Source organism: Mus pahari, chromosome 11 (genome assembly GCF_900095145.1).
Source record: "Mus pahari chromosome 11, PAHARI_EIJ_v1.1, whole genome shotgun sequence".
Classification (NCBI taxonomy): domain Eukaryota; kingdom Metazoa; phylum Chordata; class Mammalia; order Rodentia; family Muridae; genus Mus; species Mus pahari.
In genome coordinates this window covers 69687892-69706540 of record NC_034600.1, presented here as the reverse complement: position 1 = coordinate 69706540, position 18649 = coordinate 69687892, and positions in this window count along the sequence as shown.

The following is an 18649-nucleotide window of genomic DNA, read 5'->3' as shown; positions in this document are numbered from 1 at the left end:
ATTAAGCTGTCCTCTAATTCCATATCTTTATGCCTATAGTGAATCACTAAACTCCTATTAGAGAAGCTTCTATTTTCAGTAGAAGGATACTAATACAGAGATGGACAACTGGAATAAAGAATAAGAGACAACAGAGTATTCAGCTGAAGCTGGAAGTATGTACCGTCACCCTCTCTGCATGACTCAGAGTTAACAGGGAAAAGGGAGAGCAAATGATTGTGTCATAGCCAGAGATAGTGAATGTCTGCTCCAAAATATTATCTACCAGCCATGGCAACTCCATAGATGCACACAAACTCCCAATGGCTGTGACTGCATGCACAATACCTAAAGAAGATCAAGATAACCAGAGTTCCAGTATAGGCTAATGGGAGATGGGAGGACTCGTATCTCCCCGGGGTGAAGAGCTATAGTCAAATGATGGTTTTTAGAAAGGGAGAGCCCATTTTCTTCAGGAATGTAGCCCCTAAGAGGCTAACCCAGGTCGAGTCGATTATACTACATCCACAGACATGCCAGCAGCACTACTTAGACTCAGTGGAATTAAGAAAAGAAAGAATGAGCACATGAAACTTGTGGATAAAAATGTTGTATGCCTAGACTGGGCAGATCTACCACTACACTACCATCTTCCACTGCTTATGAGACCCCTTAGAACTTGCAGTTTCTCCAGGCCATGTGATTCTGCTCTGCTTTTCTTCTTCCTCCTCCTCTGTGTCCTCTCCCTCTTCCATTTTCTCCTTCTTCTCTCTCCCAACCTTCTGCTCCACCTTCCCTTTATCTGCCCATTCATCAGCTCTCCTTTATTTTACAAATTAAGGTGGGAAGCAGGTTTACAGGAAATCACTGCTGACTCAGTCCTTGTTCACAACCACTCTCCGGAGAACTGAATTAACATCAAATATAATTAGCCCCAGGGCCATCACAACACACAAGCCTTACACAAACAGAACTCTCAAGCAATATAAAGCATTTAAATAAATAAACAGACAGTAATAAATGATAAATAGTCAATTAATCAAAACTGTAAAAAACAATTTTGAGCCAAGATAGAATTATATATGTGTGTATTCGAGTGACTCAGAAAATAGACAAACATATGCCACTTTACACAGCAAGGTTTTGGTGTATGAGACACCTAAAACTACAGAGATGAAAATGACCCCATGAACATAACTGTAAACAATTTGTTACTCTCTATTCGTGGTTATAGAGTTGATGCTAGTGTCTCAACTCTATAACCAGGAATAGAGAGTATCTCTCTCTGTGTGTGTGTGTGTGTGTGTGTGTGTGTGTGTGTGCACGCGCGCTCACGTGCATGCATGTGTGTTTGTATCAACTGAAAATTATATATGATGCCATCCCATATACAATCACCAAAGACACTTTTGTGGATGCCAACAAGTGCTGCTGACAGCAGCCTGTTATAGCTGTCTCTACAGAGGCTCCACCAGTGCCTTACAAATACAGAGGTGGATGCTCACAGCCAACCATTGGACTGAGCACAGGGTCCCCAATGAAGGAGAAAAACAGGGACACAACAAAGATGACTTCTTTCTTTTCTCTTTTTATTTGTGAGATTATAATTTAATAAAAACATTTATCTCTTTCCTTTCCTCCCTAGCCCCATATGAGGTTAACTTTTAAAATTTTACATTTCCTACATTAACTTTTCAAAATCAAGTATTGATAATATCATGATGAAACTATTTTGAGGATGTGGATGAGGGGAACATTAACAGCTTATCCTGGTTATTGAAGCATTAGTTGAATTTCTTAATTTCTTAATTTTTATTAGTTCTTTGAAAAACTTTATCCACTAAATTTTTTGATATTTAATTTTTTTATTAGATATTTACTTTATTTACATTTCAAATGTTGTCCCCTTTCCTGGTTTCCTCTCTGAAAACCCGCTATGCCCTCCCCTTCCCCCTGCTCACCAATCCACCCATACCTTCTTCCTGGCCCTGGCATTTCCCTACACTGGGGTATAGAGCCTTCATAGGACCATGGGCCTCTCCTCTCATTGATGACAAACTAGGCCATCCTCTGCTACATATGCAGCCAGAGCCATGAGTCCCACCATGTGAACTCTTTGGTTGGGAGCTCTGGGGGTACTGGTTAGTTCATATTGTTGTTCCTCCTATGGGACTGCAAACCCCTTCAGCTCCTTGGCTCCTTTCTCTAGCTCCTTCATTGGGGACCCTGTGCTCAGTGCAATGGTAGGCTGTGAGCATCCACCTCTGTATTTGTCAGGCACTAGCGGAGCCTCTTGTCAGCAAGCACTTGTTGGTGTCCACAAAAGTGTCTTTGGTGATTGTATTTGGGATGGCATCATATATAATTTTCAGTTGATACAAACACACATGCATGCGCATGCACACGCATACATGCATACACACATGCTTAAATATGTAAGCGCAGCTGGCTCAGTTCCCTTAATATTACATGTATGTATATAATTTGAGGGCTGACATCTTGGTATTGGATCACCTATTAGGAGGCTAATCCTCCTAATACTATTTCTTCTGCTTGAAGTGTTCCTTACTGGCTCGCAGTTTTTCCAATGTGTTTTGATCTTATTCATTCCTTCTCCCAACTCTTTCCAGACCCACCTTTACCATTACTCTGCAGTTTTCCACTAGAGTGATTAACTCACCAGGAGCTACGGTTTTAAAGAAAAATGACTCTCCCTCTCTTGGCAGATTTCAATTACCAATAATCCCTCAGCTAAGGGCAGAGCTAAATTCCTATTTGCCCTCTCCATGCTGGGATTTGATTGAGCTTAGACAGGTTTTGTCTGAGCTGTCATAATCTCAGTGGCTTCATTCTGGAAGCATCCCTGCTGTATCTAGCAGACACCATTTCCTTGTCTCCATCTACATCCTCTATCTCTTAGAATCTCTTTGTCCCTTTGTCTGCAATAATTTCTGAGCCTTGGGAGGATAGTGTGTGGTGTAGATGTCCATTTTAATGTTAAGCACTTTATACTCTTCTATTCTCTGCACTGTGACCAGTTATAGGTCTTTGTCCTAATCACTTGTCTACTGCTGAAAGGAGCTTTTCTGACCAGGGTTGAAAGACGAATACAATTACGTCACTGTATTTAATACACGATCCATTCAGTTAAATAACAGCAATAGTAGAATTTATTTAATTGATGCAATTAATAGGTTTCTTTCTCAAAATCAGCACCTCTCTACTTCCTCTATGCCCTACACATACTAGGAATTGCAAAGTGCTGCGTTAAAAAGGAAATCGCCCTTCCATCAGAAGCAAGATGGGAAATACTTAGAAAGGAACTTGCTATAGAGTTGTGTAGAATGGGCCTCAGAAAGTGAGCAGTGTTCTGTTTTCTTTCCTGATAGGTTAAGGGGCAGAAAGAAAACACATTTGTTACTTGCTCACTTCGTGCCAGGCACTGTGGCGTCGTTTTATTAAGTTCTCTCATGCTTCTTCACATTAACACTGTAAGACAGATTTCTTTTAAACCCTAACGTTAGAGAAGAGTAATAAATAATATGGGACTGCAAATAATTTATTCAAGCATGTACATTGCAGCTTTGTTCTTATGAAATGTTTATTCCCTGACAATCATGTCCATTTTATGCTAAATCTGATGTAGTCGCAAATAAAGCAATATTATTATATTGAGTTCAGATGTTTAAAGAAAGATACAGTTTTTTTTTTAAATGTTTGATTCAACATGTAATTTTTAATTAATCAGACATCTATTTGGTATTTCTGTGGTATTGATTTAAATTTTACATTGTTTTAATAATAAATAAGTATTTAATAGATTAATAAGCATCATAGTTTAAATAGATCTATAGTTTTGCACATTCTATTTTTATAAAGACAGCATTTATTGCTACTATTATATAAATATTTCATATTTTCTGTTGCAGTTAAATCTTGGCATGTGAATTTTCAAGAGAATCTTGAGATGTACTATACATTTTCATCCTTCTCTGCCTTTACATCAAGGATGTAATAAGGATGCTGCTGCCACAGTGAAGCCAGAAAGTGATGAGGGGATTAGCAGTCCTTCAGGGAAATGCTGCTATTGGTTACTTCATTGTCATAGAAACTACTTCGCTAGGATATAATGAGAAAAATAAACACAATACTGCATTGCTGATTAGCATTGCCACACTTTCAGGGTCCAACCAGAAGGTTCTGACAGCTTACACTGGCTGGATCTCCTTGAGTTTCCTTTCCTTCATCTCTAATGATCCAATCCAGGACAACATTCATGCACCCATGTTGGTGTTTTAATTAGTAGCTTGACATTCTCATTTTGACAAAAAAAAAAAAAAGTTATGTGTTTTGGTAATAACTGGTCCAACCCTCATACTAATGGTAGTGGTGTATACTTAAAGCTTTGATGAGAAACGGAAGTAAAGTAACAAGTACTTAATTTGCGATAACATCTGCTATTTCATGAAAGGATTTATGAATTCGTACAAATATGAAAGGTACAGATGTAATTTTCTTAAGCTGTTTTGGCTCTGTGGGGTGTGCTTGTCTATGTTCTTACACATACAAGGGAATGGTTCTTGTGCATCAATGTGAAAAAGGATTTTTTGTGCTCAATCAGAAACTGAAATCCGTATAGACACCAACCTGCTTAATGGCCTCCCCACACACTCTTTTCCTATTTCTTAAGCAGGACTCATTTAACTACGGCATGATGGAGACAGCATAGAGCCCAGCTGTGCCTTCCCATCTTTGTTTAGCTTAACAGGACAGGACAGTGCTTTGCAGGTGGTGCATTTTCAGATTAATAATCCTGTTGAGGGCATCTAACAGCAGTAGCTATTAGATGATGTCATTTGAGATTTGATTTGCTTCCTAGGTTAAGAGACACAGATCTCATTTGCAGTGTAAAATACCTAGCATCATGAAAAGAAGGCCTTCTTCTTTGCTCTCTCACCCAGAGACATGTTTGCAGTGTTACATATCAAGGTTACAGTAACAGTCATCAAACTGCAGAAAACTGAAACCACAGATTGAATTTTTCAGACCCTTCTCCCACTTATTAGGTTATAGCAAGCAGTAACTGCGATAGTAAGGGCATTGGTATCTTTGTATCATGTTGGGAAAAATAGAATTCTCTGGTATTACAGCTGCACTTTTGATTTGTCATTTATTTGGAATAAATAGAGGGTAGTATGCCAGTTGCTATGGAAACCAGCCCTACTTTGGAGCAGTGTAAGACCTTTAAGCACGTTTGAAATTGCTTCCTTCTCATTATGTTTCTGTGCTAGAGAACATGTAGTGTGCAATTAAATAGAAATGAAGGTTTAATTAAAAAATTAAATTACGTTTTCTAGATTGTCCTCTGTGTGCAATAAACTTAAGAGAGAGCATTGATATGGACATAGCTGATTGGATTACTATGCGAAAAAAAGAAAAATAATTGTAATCTTACAGATATATTTCTCTGTTTCTGTGTGTATGTGTGTGTATGAGAGAGAGAGAGAGAGAGAGAGAGAGAGAGAGAGAGAGAGAGAGAGAGAGAGAAGAAATGCAGGGCAGCTACTGTTTCCATGCTATACGTAAATGGTGGACACTACGCCATCTGGTCTACCTGTGAACAACCAGGGAATCAATGCCTCCTGGATTCCAATCCTTTAGACTTCCTATTTGTAGACTAAATTTTGGGAGAATGTCATGTTTGCTTAGATAATGCAAAGATAGCATAAAGTGCTAAGAACATTATATATTGACTGTCAGATTTACAGAAATTGTACCAAGTGCACTTTAAAATTAAAATTTATTATTTTTGAAAATATCTCTCTCTGTGTCTGTCTGTCTGTCTGTCTGTCTCTCTGTCATATAGGTTTAAAAGTAGTTTTCTGGTACATGCACATGGCTTCTGTGTGCTTGTCATGATTTATATGTGAATTACCGCATTCCCGCTGCTGTGGTCTATAGGATTACCATTTTGTGAGTGTGATGTCTCCACTTAACTAGTTGCTATTTATGGTTAGTAGCTCCTTGCTCGATCAATCCCAGACTACAGAGGAGCCCTTGTGGCACTGAAACCCTGTGCTACAGAAAGATTGCACGGAGAACTGCAAAAACAATTTCTCTGTAATAGCAGGATGCTTGCTGGTGGCGAACAGCTGCTAGCCCAGCAGTGGTGGGACCTTCAGATTGCTGCTATGATTGCCTTCACAGCAGGCTGAGATGGACCCAATTCTGTTTAAGCATGGTGAAGCCATAGCCCATTCTGCGGTAGTGTGCTACCTTCATCCTAGTGAATACAGATGCTTTCTTAAGCAGGATGTTTTATGCTTCTGACAAATACAAAAATATGCTGTTTAATGCAGAATAGATGCTTTAACCATATTCCTTTCAGAAATTAGCACTTATAAATAATGACCAAGCATCCCTCCTGGCTGTCAACTCTTAAGAGCTTCCTTTATAGAAAATAACTGGCTAGGCATTTGATTTTCAAAAGGATCAGCTAAGTAATCTACTGATAAAATATATCAAGACGTATTGTCTAAGTAAAGGGATGTCAGGATTTAATAATGCCTCTGTCCTTGGCTGAGAGGGGGGGTCATGGCAAATGTGAACATGGGAGCAAGGGGGAGCCCAGATGTGTTGATGATGTTTCTTTTGCTTTTTAAAAAAGCTGGGCTTAAGAAACTTCCCATTAGGTGTTTTTCACAGTGGCACTTGTACCTGGGCCTCTGGATTTTTACAGCTACCCTGAAATAACAGATGCTTTCCTTTATATTAAATTTCAAAATGGGAAAAATTAGAAATTCAAAAAAAAAAAACACATTAGAAGTTATGAGACTAGGATAGAGGCAAAAGGGATGTTTCAGCAATGCCAGTCTAAAGTCTGGCCTCGTTGGCTATGCAGGTGAGCCACTCAGATGGACCACGGAGCTGCACTAGTACGTGCTCTTGTCTAAATTAGGTTTCAATGCCGCTAAGTACTTAACTACATCGATAGCATATAAAAAGATGTATGGACCCTATCTCTAGTTAGTCTCCCCCACTAAACTCATTTTAGCATATGTTGAGGGTCCAGCATTAAACACAGCGCAAGAGGTCTCCATCCTGGAATAACATTCTTTTTTTTATCACATGTGATGTGTACAAATACAGCAAAACAAAGAAATTTGTTGACTAAAAAGATACAGCCAATAAAGGATCAGAAACATGTCAGTTCGTTTTTATTGTCAAGTTGACACCACTGAGAGGGAGACGCCAATTGTACAACTTCTTTAATCATCTTGGCTTGTGGCCATGCTTATTGTAGAATGTCTTGATTGGTAATGCATGTGGGAAAGCTCGATCTGAGACAAGCGGCACCATCCCTTACGTAAGCAGGTCTGGACTGTATAAGGAAGCAGAATGAGCATGGGCCAGGGAGCTAGCCAGTAAGCAGGATTCCTCCTTGGGCTGCCTTTCAGCTTCTGATTGACTTGCTACTCTGACTTCTTTTGTGGATGGGCTGATCTGGAAGTATAACATGAAATGAACCCTTTCCTCTCCTAAGTTGCTTTTGCTCATCAAGTTTCTCACGGTCACAGAATGAAGTAGAACAGGAACTGGCTTTGATAAAAGAAAACAAAAGGTAGGATTAGACCAAGAGATTAAAGGGAATTGATTTTGAAACTTATCTAAATGATTATAATAGTTTAATTATAATTTAGATGTATTTTAAATAATAGATTGCTTTATCATCAATGCATCAGAGAATAAACATTTCATCACATCCAGCTATTTATGCGTATGTATAAGGTACAGTTTGATATTACACAAATATGATGATTTTTACCAAGGTAAGCAACCTTTCATCTACTCAGTTTTAAATTTTTTTTGCTATTAAGAACATTCTAATTTTGGGGGATATAATTATTTTGAATATATATCAAGGGATATTGAATACAATAGTCACCCTGCTAGGCTCTAAAATACTATGTCTCTCTCCTCTGATCTGAATATATTTGACAGTCCACTATCTAACCTATCTGGACCCTACCTCTGTGTAACCTGTCTGTGCCCTCCAACCCTGTAATCTTTCTTTGCTACCCCTGTTTAACCAATCTGTGCCTAACCCCCTCTGCAGTATAATTGGTCTGTGTCCTCCTTCTACGTAACCTGTCTGTGCGCACCCACCACAGTTAGAAATCTTAATCCAGCATCATGGCTGCTCTGTTCACATCCAGAGACCTTCTAGGTCTGTTGATCCCAATAGAATGCAGATAAACCCTTAGTACTTACCTTTAATCTCTCTGGCTAGAATCCTTTAGTACACACCTTTAATGCCACACAATGACCTCTAATGGAGGGACAGATAAAGTTATGAATCAGAGAAAGATTTGACAGAATGAGTCAGAGATATGGTATGCCCAATTCTTTTTCAAATTCAGGGCCTCTATCTTTTCATTAATAGTTGTTACGTGTATGTGTGTGTGTGTGTGTGTGTGTGTGTGTGTGTGTGTGTGTGTGTTTGTATGAAAATGGGCCTCATATACTCATAGAGAATTGCATTATTGGAGAGATGACCTTGTTGGAAGATTCCACCTCACACCAGTCAGAATGGCTAAGATCAAAACCTCAGGTGACAGCAGATGCTGGCGAGAATGTGGAGAAAGAGGAACACTCCTCCATTGCTGGTAGGATTTCAAGCTGGTACAACCACTCTGGAAATCAATTTGGTGGTTCCTCAGAAAACTGGACACAGTACTACCTGAGGACCCAGCAATACCACTTCTGGACATATATCCAGAAGATGCTCCAACATGTAATAAGGACACATGGTTCAATATGTTCATAGCAGCCTTATTTATAGTAGTCAAAAGCTGGAAAGAACCCAGATGCCCCTCAACAGAGGAATGGATATAGAAAATGTGGTACATCTACATAACGGAGTACTACTAAGCTATTAAAAGCAATGCATTAATGAAATTCTTAGGCAAATGGATGGATCTGAACCACATTTCTGTATCCATTCTTCTGTCGAGGAACATCTGGTTGTTTCCAGCTTCTGACTATCACAAATAAGGCCACTATGAACATAGTGGAAGATGTTCCTCTGTGGCATGGTGGGGCATCTTTTGGGTATATTCCCAAGAGTAGTATTGTTGGGTCTTCAGGTAGATCTATTTCCAATTTTCTGAGGAACCTCCGGGCTGATTTCCAGAGTGGTTGTACCAGTTTGCAGTCCCACCAGCAATAGAGGAGTGTTCTTCTTTCTCCACATTCTTACTAACATGTGTTGTCACCTGTGGTTTTTGAACATACAGATCTTTCACTTGTTTTTTTTTTTTTTAAAGTTTCCCCAAGATATTTTATATTATTTTTGGCTATTGTAAAGGGAGTTCCCCCCCCCCTTATTTCTTGCTTAGCCTGCTTATCTTTTGTTTCAGTTCTTGACTGAAAAATAATTGTGTGCTCTGTCCTAAATAGGCCTCAACACATGAATCATTTATACATGAAGAACTATTACCTAAGAAGTGTAACATTGAACTTGCAAATACAAACTTTGCAAACATAAACACAAGTCTATAGAGTCTCTTTCCCTCCCCTTCTTTCTTTTTCCCTCTGTCTCTTCCTATCTCTTTCTACCTCTGTCTGCCTGCCTGCCTGTCTGTGTGTGTGTGTGTGTGTGTGTGTGTGTGTGTGTTTGTGTATATCAAAAAAGTAAATTTACATTGGATCTAGGAAAGCCATACTTATTAGTGGTAAAATGTATTTCTTTTAACTTTGTTATAATTTAGTGACTCAGGTGCTAAGATTAACTTTGCTCACATATGGTTGACAGAGTAAAGGTCCAATCAATCATTCTTTGAACATTTGCCAACATTACTGAATTAGATATTGGTAGGATTCTCAAATGACACTGACTGTAATTATCCACAGAGAATTTGTTCGCATATCTTGTTTTGAGGCAAATAAAAATAGCAGAAATAAATTATTTTATCCAAGAGCATTTCCACACACTATAAACAATCTCATACCCTTTAATTACTACAAAAACATCAAAAATTGCAATGAATGAGTAAGCCGGAATGATGGGATGATCATGGGAACTGTTTTTAATAACATCACTTCAAATTCATTGTAAATGACTGGGAATGTTTCATTTAGCACTGTGTTATAGGATGATTAAGTGTGATTTGCATAATTTCCCCTAAAAAAATAAGCTTAGAATATGTTAGCAAATGAAAGCACAAAAGCACATTTTAACAAAAACATTTAAGAATTAAGCATAGGGGTTAATATTTATCTTATACAATATTGTGGTAAAGACATTTGAAATGAGTTTTATCCATTTATTTATTCATCTAGTCATGTAATCATTGATTCATTCTGCAAATGTTTTGAACCAATACTCTGCCAAACTTCAGAATGCAAATCCTTACATAATTGCCAAGGCTGAAATTAGTTCCTTTGAAAGAGGTAATCAGTAAACGAGCACCCTTGCAGCTAATTCTGAGAGCCAACCACATACTGGTGAGTCCAATGATAAAGAATGAATGATTTGTTTTGTGGTTGAAGTGTCAGTGTCTTAGTGTACCTATGGAGTGCCTAAATGCTGCAAGAGAGAAATCAGAGAGCACCAAAACTACTGACCTTAGCAACGATTCTCAATCTAGAAAATAGTTGTTCTAGTTTCTCAAATGGGATAAACTGGCAACTTTGACTGCCCTCCGAAAGACCCAACAAGCAGCTGAAAGAGTCAGATGCAGATATTTGCACCCAACCAATGGATTGAAGCTGCTGACCCCTGTTGTTGAATTAGGGAAGGCTAAAAGAAGCTGAGGAGAAGAGTGATTCTGTAGGAGGACCAGCAGTCTCAATTAATCTGGACCCCAGAGATCTCTCAAACACTGGGCCACCAAACAGATGGCATACACCAGCTGATATGAGCCCCCAACACACATATAGTAGAGGAACTATGGTCTATGTTCATTCAGAGATGATGCACCTAACCCTCAAGAGACTGAATACCCCAGAGAGTTTAGTAGTTAGGTGGGATGGGAGGTGGGGGCATCCACGTGGAGACAGGGTAGGGTCGGGAGGAGGTGTGGGATGTGGAACAGTCAGAGGGTGAATCAGAAGGGGGGATAAAATATGGGGTGTAAAAAATTGAAAAAATTAAAAAGACTAAACTGAATCAATTATAACAAAAATACTCATACTCTAGAACACTTAACTAAAAGGAACACAGCACCTTCACTATCTTCTCACCTTACAGGGTTGATAAGAGTCTCAGTTGGTGAGTGAAGGAAATCCACACCATGCTTCCTAAGCTGTCTCTCCACTGGGCAGAGGTAAGCTAAAAGGCAAATGAAGCAGTCTTGGGAGGAGGCCTGGAAACATCTTGAAGTATATGTCCACAGCCAGCATCACCATCTTCTCAGAGAAGGAATTTGGAGGGTCGACAGTTTTCCAGGGCCTTGCATTAATTTTCAGAAACAATTGTTACTCTAAACACAATCAAACATGAAGAAGTGCTATAACATTTCGTAAAGTCTAGCAGTTCACGAACTCAACAATCTCTTTAGCCTAACTACTGCCAGCAAAGTTTTTTCATTAGATATTTTCTTTACTTACATTTCACATGCTATCCCGAAAGTTCCCTATACCCTCCCCCCGAAGATACGTTTTGCAAAACACAAGAAAACCATCGTGTGGATACTTCATTCCTCCTTAGAATAAGGAACAAAATACCCATGAAAGGATATAGGTACAGAGACAAAATTTAGAGCTAAGATGAAAGGATGGACTATCCAGAGACTACCCCATCCTGGGAATCCATCCCATCATCAGCCACCAAACCCAGATACTAATGCTCATGCCAGCAAGATTCTGCTGAAGCCACCAAAGTTTTGTGACGAGAACAAATCACTTGAAACAAATCATAGCCTTCAAGCCAAAAGATTTGGGACTAATAGGTTACATATTAAATAAGAAGAGTGTCAAGGATATTTCATGTGTAGCTTCTGGGAGCAAAATATTTGTTTTAAAAATCGGTAGCATAGTGACAATCATTTTACCACCCCTGTAGAAACCTCAAGAGAAGACAGAAAATTAATTATAGAAAGGAGGTTAGCTTAAGATTTATTATATAATGATTTTTTAAAAGAGCTAATATAGAAACATATAGTACAAATTTTTACTCATGTTAGAAACAATCTTAAACATTTTGGTTGTCTTTTCCATTATGTATAGTTTTATTGAAAAATATCACACACATATTAAAGTCTACTTGTACATCACTGATGTTTTATGATAGTATATAAATGTTTTAATACAATTAAACTACTTCCTTTTCTCTAAATGTATTTTCTATCATTTGATATTAACTTTTAACATTTTAATTATTATGACTAGGTAGATTTAGTTTAATTTCTGTTTTTTATCCTTCAGAGAACTTCAGTTGTGAAAGTCTTCAATTTTCTTGAAACTTTAGAAGAGATTCTTCTATTCTTTCTATCACTGCTCTGAACTCCTCAATAAAAATTTCTAATAAATTCTCTGACAGTGCATCTGATCCGTTTCATTGCTACCAATATCTCCCCATGTGTTTTTAATCTTCTCCATGATCAGATGCTAGCCCTGGAAATTTTAATATTGCTGCAAGGGTGCAGAACAGACCTTTCTTCTCTCATGTTGGATTTCTACTATTTCCAAATCTGTCCATTATATACTCCGCATTTTAGGAAAGACTGCTTCTATTGATTTATGTGAAATGATCCTTAGATTTAATACTATAACAAATGGGTAGAATGATCAATAAATGACATTCTTCTATTTTACTTCAAATTTCTTTATTCTTGAGAATTTTATGCATGCCTATAACGTAACATGAGCATATAAGTCCCACCCCTTGTTTGTGCCTCAGTTCCGCCAAGTGTCCAGAAGCTCCAGTTTCATGTTTTCTGTTGCATTGTTGTTGTTATTAATAATTCCCCAAATCCAGCTAGTGCTCACATGTACGTAGTGTGGGCCTCTCACTAGATCATTAAAAATCTACCAGTGGCCACACATTTACAAAGACAAATACTTCTCTCAGCAGCCATCAATTGCAAATAGCTCTTCACTAAGGGGGTAGGCTTTGAAAGTACTGCTCCAACTGTGTTAGGATTTTGATCGGATTGATATCTGATCAAAGGTGTGGGCAGGTTGCCACAGCTCCTGTGAGTTTAGGAGTGCTATAGCAGTGTCAAGAGCAGATGTGTGCATGTCATACCATTCCATACCGTCATCCTGGTCTTATATTGCTTCTTCCTCTTTCATGATATTCCCTAATTAGATATGAGGCCCAGTCCACAGCATGGAATTCTGTGTCTTGTACTGTAATCCTGGAGAAAACCCCACAGCTGGGAGGTTATAGGCCCTAGGTTTGGAACAAGCTACTGTCACTTTGCTAAATGGTCATATTGTCAAATTGTCTTCAAAGTGTTTATCTGTGTTTATCTTTATATCTATAAACATACACTCATCTCAGCCTCTGTCCAGGAATAAGTGTTGGCATAAAAGACTATATTTCCTTTTAGAACTTTGTGAAGTAGGGGTTATTAAAAGAAAGAAAAAGTAGCCTAAGTCCTGGTAAACAGGTATTAAAATGTCATTTTTCTGAAGATTAATGGTAACATGACACACACCATACTAAAAAGTGCAGATTGTATAATTAATTGGCATAAGAATTAAATTAAATCCCCCAAAATAGTGACATAAAATTAATTTCCTTCTCATTAAAGAAACCCTTTCTAATGCTCAATGAGATAAAACAAATTCTCATATATTGAAGCCAATAAAAATAGCCATTGTGGATGCTTCAGTGCTTCTTAGAAGGGTGAACGAAACACTCACAGGAGGAAATATGAAGACAAAGTGTGGAACAGAGACTGAAGGAAAGGCCGTCCAGAGACTGCCTCACCTGGGGATCCATTCCAAATACAGCCACCAAACCTGAACATTATTGTGGATGCCAGGAAGTGCTTGCTGATAGAAGCCTGATATGGCTGTCTCCTGAGAGGCTCTACCAGCACTTGACAAATACAGAAGAGGAAGCTTGCAGCCAACCATTGGACTGAGCTAGGGAGTCCCTGATGGACTAGATGGAGAAGGAACTGAAGGAGCTGAGGGGGTTTGCAGCCCAATGAAGAGAGCAACAGTGTCAACAGATCAGATCCCCTGGAGCTCCTGGGGACTGGACCACCAACCAAAGAGTACACATGAAGGGACCCATGGTCCTGGCCACAAATGTGGCAGAGGATGGCCTTGTTCGACATCAGTGGGAGGAGAGGACCTCGGGCCTGAGGGTGTTCAATGCCCCAGTGTAGGGGAATGCTAGGGTAAGAGGATGGGAGTGGGTGGGTGGATGAGCACTCTCATAGAGGCAGGGGAGGGGGGATGGGATAGGGGGTTTCCGAAGGGGAGAGCTGGTAAGGGAAAACATTTGAAATATAAATAAAAAAAATATTCAAGAAAAAATAGCCATAGGTCATACTGCTCCAATCTTATTTTGTTATTTAATGATAACCCGTAGTTACTAGAACTGGAAATAAATCTTTAATATTATTTGTAGGCTTGAGATTGATAGCATTTCTGTCAAGATTGTAGGAGAAAGCTGTTCATGGAAATGAATGCCCATTTTGGTATCTGAAATCAGTATTTCCACATTGTGAAAATCACATATATATGGAATGAGTGATGGTGAGAAACATGTGGTAATTTCTTTCTTACTTCTGACCATAGACTAAAAAATAGAAGCGAGGGGCCACAGGAACAAACACATAATAACATCGTACATCATCCATTTCAGAAGCCTGGTCGCTCTACTAACAGACAAATTTTACATTAATGAAATATCTGATGTTGAAATACCTGGACAAATATTGGATATATAAATGACAAGGTAAGTTTATGATACACTGTTATACTAAAAATTATCTTTTGAAAACAAGAGACACATTCATCATTCCAAGTTAAAAATAGAAACATGCATTCTATTGGAATTGGTTCTGACATTCTGCATCTATTTTTTTCATCAAAAGGATTAACATAGATGCAACACTGAGTGGATTCAGCAGGCTGCCTGCCTGTGTGTTTGTGTGTGTGTGTGTGTGTGTGTGTGTGTGTGTGTGTCCTGTATCTGTAACATTATTTAAGGAGAGGAATTTGGGACACATGGAAAGATTTGCAGGGAAGAAGGCTAAGCAGAAATGATGTAAATAGAGTAGTCATGTATGAAACTCTCAAAAATATTTTAAATATTAAATTTTAAAAAGAAAAAAGAATAACTATAAAATAGTTATAATACATAAAATAATGAAGATTCAATACATTCTGTATGTTGCTCAAAATGTCGAATTGGCAAGAATAGAAAAGCAACTAATATAGGAAGAAGGAACTATAGGCCTAGGAAAATAATTATTTTGCAGATTTCATAATGCTTGTAAATTCAGACAAGGCTTAGCAGTGGACCCTAAAATCACTGGTGAAAAGCAAGTGATGACTACTCCCAAAGTGTGAAAGCACCCCTACCCCCCTCCCCCCCCCGCCCAAAGCCTGGTAACTCTAAATGGAAGGAGAGTTCTATAACTCAGTAACCTGGTGGTCTCCTTCCAGAAACGTAATCAATGAGCATCAGAACGTGTGACTAACTGATATTAGATCCTAGCTATGAAATGTGAGGAATGTCATTTCCAAGTCATCTGTTGTGAAGGTGGACTGAGTGATTATCTGCTTGGCCCTTACTTGGGTGAGGGCATCAAAGGATTGTATGAAAAATATCTGATGGGTCATTTTTTTCGTTTGTCCTTAATGATTGATTGTACAAGCTTTTGCGCTATTCCTCGAAGGTGGCCAGCTGAGCACTTTACTCTGCTGTACACCAGACTTTATAACATGTCTGCTCAAGTGTGGATGTCACAGAGTAGTGCTGCGGTTCTACCTTTTTTGTGGCATTTGCCTAATGCCTTGGGACAATGTGAACTTTTTCACACTCCTTTGGAGAACCTCCCACTTAACCTGTCTTACCCCTTTCCCAGGCTTCAGTACACACACACACACACACACACACACACACACACACACACGCATGTACACAGGTGGGCGTGGGGTGGCCCTTGTTAAAAGATTCTCCCCTTTCCAACGTGCAGCGTGAGGCTTAGACAGCATACTCCTGGTGGTTTCTATTTTCTTGTGCTAAAAGTCTTCATCCAGAATTGAGTTTAGTCTTAACCTGTGCTCCAAACCAGCTAAAGATGAAGGATGAAGGTCTTCAGCAGTATCAGGTCCCGAGGAAGGTTCATCCCCGTCAATTTACTCTAGCTCATTCCTCCTGCTCTCTATGGTATGTTTGACATATAGACCTAGGAATTGGCTTCAAATGAAAAGGAATGAAGCGATTCACCAAACTTCATAGGCTGGAACTCCTCCAGGAAAGAAAACCCAGTACAGTCAAAGTCACTCTAGAAAATATAGTTGCCTTTACTACATATTACCTAGAAAAGGGAATTTTCTCTCTCCTATAATTTTTGTACTTATACTATTATATCGTTTATATATATATATATATATGTCTACTATATATGTCTACTATATATGTTCATCTAACTCTTAGTTATGGAATTCAAAATATTCTGAAAAAAATTAAATAATGTGCTTGGCTTGTGTTCCATTTTTGTGTTAACTAAAACTACATGTTTATATGTAGAGTTGCAGATGTTCTTTTGTTATATATGATTCTATTTTGTGAATTTAGCAAAAGTTATTCATTTAGGAAAAACAAAACCCCTCAGAGATTGCTAGGGTGGCATTTAAAATAAGGCAAGTTGGTTCCGTCTATGTGGCCTTATGTTATTAATTTAATTGTGACTTTTGGAAACTCTTCCAGGTCTAGTCACTCTGTCTACATTTTGAACAGGTAAATACCAAAAGGAACAGTACAATCTTTGAAGGACATTTTGCTAGAAACTGTATGCTCATTTTCTAGAACAAAACAGTTTATTTACTTTCAGATAATAATGTTTTTGGTTGGGAAGCCCTCTCACTGCCTGAGCTGGTAAGGGAGCCATCTTTGCTCCAGTATGCCCAGGCTCTGGTCATTGCCGGGGAGAGCACAGAATGAAGAAGCAACACTGCTTCTGGGACAGAGCCAGTTCCTGGCTCCAGATATCCGGGCACCATCCCTGCCAGAGGAGAGGGGCCGCCCAGGAGCACTCTCACTGCCTGAGCTGGTAAGGGAGCCATCATTGCTCCAGTGTGCACAGGCTCCGGTCATTGAAGGGGAGAAGGCAGACTGGAGAAGCTACACAGCTTTGGGACAGACAGAAGCAATCTAGCTTCTAGGACGACACTGTTTCAGTGTCCAGACATCTGGGCACCTTCCCTGCCAGAGGAAAGGTGGCCACCTGGGAGGGCTCTATCTGTCAGAGCAGGTGAGAGAGACATATTGTGTCCAGGGTCCCTCGGAGTCTAGCCTGTGCAGGTGAATGTGAAAACTGCAGAGGTGACACATCTTCTGGGACAGGCCCCATTTTGGGCCTACATCTTCAGCAAGGAGGCAGATCTGAACACCAGGCCTCTGTGCACCTTCCCTGCAAGAGGAGAGCTTGCCTGCAGAGAGTAATCTGACCACTGAGACTCAGGAGAGAGCTGGACTCCGAGGACTGCTGACAGAGGCTAACAGAATCCCAGGAGGAACAAGCTCCAACCAGAGACAACTTTAATAACTAACTCCAGAGAGTACCAGATGGCGAAAGGCAAACAGAAACGAAGACCACTCACCATCATCAGAACCCAGCACTCCCACCTCAGCCAGTCCTGGATACCCCAACACACCCGAAAAGCAAGACACGGATTTAAAAGCATAGCTCATGATGCTGGTAGAGGACTTTAAGAAGGGCATTAATAACTCACTTAAATAAATAAAGGAGAATGCTGCAAAAGAGGTACAAGTCCTTAAAGAAACACGGGAGAACACAACCAAAAAGGTTAAGTAGTAATAAAAGAAAACCCAAAATAATAAGAAGTAATAAAGAAAACCCAAAGTGAGATAGCTCTGGGGATAGAAACCCTAGGAAAGAAATCAGGAACCATAGATGTAAGCATCAGCAATAGAATACAAGAGATGGAAGAGAGAATCTCAGTTGCAGAAGATTCCATAGGGAACATGGACACACCAATCAAAGAAAATGCAAAATGCAAAAAGATCCTAACTCAAAACATCCAGAAAATCCAGGACACAGTGAGAAGACCAAACCTACAGATAATAGGAGTAGATGAGAATGAAGATTTTCAACATAAAGGGCCAGCAAATATCTTCAACAAAATTATAGAAGAAAACTTCCTGAACCTAAAGAAAGAGATGCCCATGAACATACAAGAAGCCAACAGAACTCCAAAGATTGGACCAGAAAAGAAATTCCTCCCGACACATAATAATCAGAACAACGAATGCACTAAATAAAGACAGAATAGTAAAAGCAGCAAGGGAAAAGGGCCAAGTAACATATAAAGGCAGGCCTATTAGAATTACACCAGACTTCTCACCAGAGACTATGAAAGCAGAAGATCTTAAACAGATGTTATACAGACCCTAAGAGAACACAAACTTCAGCCCTGGCTACTATACCCAGCAAAACTCTCAATTACCATAGAT